This window comes from Daktulosphaira vitifoliae, unplaced genomic scaffold, assembly GCF_025091365.1.
Source record: "Daktulosphaira vitifoliae isolate Bord-2020 unplaced genomic scaffold, ASM2509136v1 Scaffold_831, whole genome shotgun sequence".
NCBI lineage: Eukaryota > Metazoa > Arthropoda > Insecta > Hemiptera > Phylloxeridae > Daktulosphaira > Daktulosphaira vitifoliae.
Window position 1 is genome coordinate 2,007 of NW_026100394.1, and position 2,419 is coordinate 4,425.

At 26.8% G+C, this 2,419-nt stretch overlaps 1 long non-coding RNA gene across 1 annotated transcript; it reads left to right on the plus strand.

The window, feature by feature from the left end:
- The first annotated feature begins 7 nt into the window (after positions 1–7).
- LOC126909669 (uncharacterized) lies at positions 8–350 on the plus strand. Its single transcript, XR_007705079.1, has 2 exons — positions 8–125; positions 180–350. It is a non-coding gene; the product is annotated as an uncharacterized LOC126909669 (long non-coding RNA).
- The last annotated feature ends 2,069 nt before the right edge of the window (positions 351–2,419 follow it).

Consider the following 2,419-nt stretch of genomic DNA (forward strand, 5'->3'; position numbering starts at 1 on the left):
TCCTCTTTGTCGAACTTTAGTTCAAACCAAAACTCTTTGTCTATCTCTGGATAACTTTATTACTAATATTTGTAATCTTCTTGGGAATGCAATAAAAGAACATCGGGAAAAAGTACAACAAGAAAGTAAGTATATTTGAACATTTATTAACTTATATTTATTGTTATAACTATTTTTAGAATTGACAGTTAATGTCCCACGAGTAGAGTATCCGCGACAAATGGCTAGAAGAGGTCGTAGAAGAAGATTAAGATAATTTACCTTATTGTTAAAAATAAAATATTTTCTATACATTATCTCACCTATTGTATTTTAAATTTTAATTAAAAGATATTTGATACCAAGCAAAATGATGGGTACTTTTTTAACAACTATGAGCACAATAACATATTATTTAATGTTTTTAATACAAATAAAAATAAGCATAAGTATTTCAATTATATTTTACATGAACTCTATTAAATAATAAAATAAAACCTTGGGAGCTAAAGCTATTGGTTGGTACATAAGGATTTTGTTCGCCACCGGGTTCCTACTAAAGCGGTTAGCCCATATGACTAATAATAACAATAACAATAAATTTCAATGATAGATTTCTAACCATAAAAAAAAGAAAGATTACCATTCATCTAATTAATATGTTTTTTTTTGTATGATATGATTTTCAAATGCATAAATTCATATTTAAATTCAATCGGACGTCCGCAAAATACAAATGTAATGACATTGAACAATAAAATAATTTTACATACAATTAGAAGATATACTCCAAGTCAATTCACGGATTCAACGATTCGACACACAGTGGGGCAACGAGCTTCAAAAGTTGGCATTAAATCATGGAGCAAAAAAATATATTCCAAAAATTAATATTATTTTTATTTTTGTCCATCAGATATATAAAAAGTCATTTACATAATATTAACATAGGTATTTGCAATATACTAAAATCCCAACCCCTCATTATAGCTTCACCTGGAACAGATTTTACGTTTTTTCTGCTTTAAAATTCCGATTTTTTTTTACTGCGGTCTCCACACAATCTCATATCCGCTATGTTGTATTTCATTCTACTAATATGTAATTTTGTCAGGCAGTTCCATAAATTCTTGAAATTACATGCATTTGATTATAGGAATGATTCTTAGGAAGGCGTACTTTTAATATACAGAAATTTACTGAACAGTATCTTTATTTGCGGTATGGTGTGTATATAGTTATGCACCTAAATATTCTGCTATCATTTTTGGTTTTGAACACTGGTCAAGTCCCTCAATATCTTACCTCTTACTCACAAATATTTTGTTCAAAATCTATTTATGAAACGGGTAAATGTTCAATGAATGCTATGGGACATTAGCCACTCTGAAATTTCAACCAAACACCTCAAGTTTAGATTAATTTCAAACAATACGACAAAATTTAAAAACTATAATCGAATCATAATAATCGTAGACCGTAATATTTATTTAAAAAACCATTATAAATTTTGATCATAAGTAATGTTTCAATAAATAAACCATTACGTTATGATATTAAATTAAATTTAGAAATATTCTTCGACTTAATATGTTATCAAAATCGTTTTTAGTTAAAATATAACTGCAAGCGCAACTCGTCAAGATTTAGTGTCGCATCTAGCGGAATAAATATGATTAGAAGTGTACTTTTGTAGGTATTCGATAAAGACTTTAGGTGCATTTAATCTATAACCGCATTTTATATCAAAATTTTACTAAACACGTTGTNCCTGCATTTTATATCAAAATTTTACTAAACACGTTATATTATTATTGTCATTTATATATTATTCTATGTCGTATCGTGTGTTTGTGTGTTACGGTACAACGTACAGAAATGTATGTAGTGTATGTATTTATTTAAACCCGAATGATACGTTTAAATAATTAACAATTAGTAGTGTAATATTTTTCACTTTCAGATTTGAATAACAAAAAATATTATGACTGTAATCAGGGTAGGCCAGTTAAGTAGCCGTGGCAAAGCAAAAAAAAAAACTGCTTTGGTTCAACTATGCATTTATCATAATACTTGTTACTTATTTCATGTATATATCTTGGTGCGGTATTAATATAAAATAGTAACATAGGTACGTGTATTGATTGTATTGTTTATTTTCTATTAATTTTATTGATTTTATTTATGTAATAATGTATGTAACAAAGNGATTTTATTTATGTAATAATGTATGTAACAAAGCTATTGGAGTTGTACTCATTACTTTAACTCTCGTATATAAAAGGATAAAGCAATCCGAGTATAAAACATATATAAAAACAATTATTGTGATGTTTACATGCAGAATAATTAAACAATTATAATATCGCAGACAAAAAGATGTTGTAAAATGAAAAAAATTAAAAGGAGTTCATAATAATATTATTATTTGTTTTTTCTA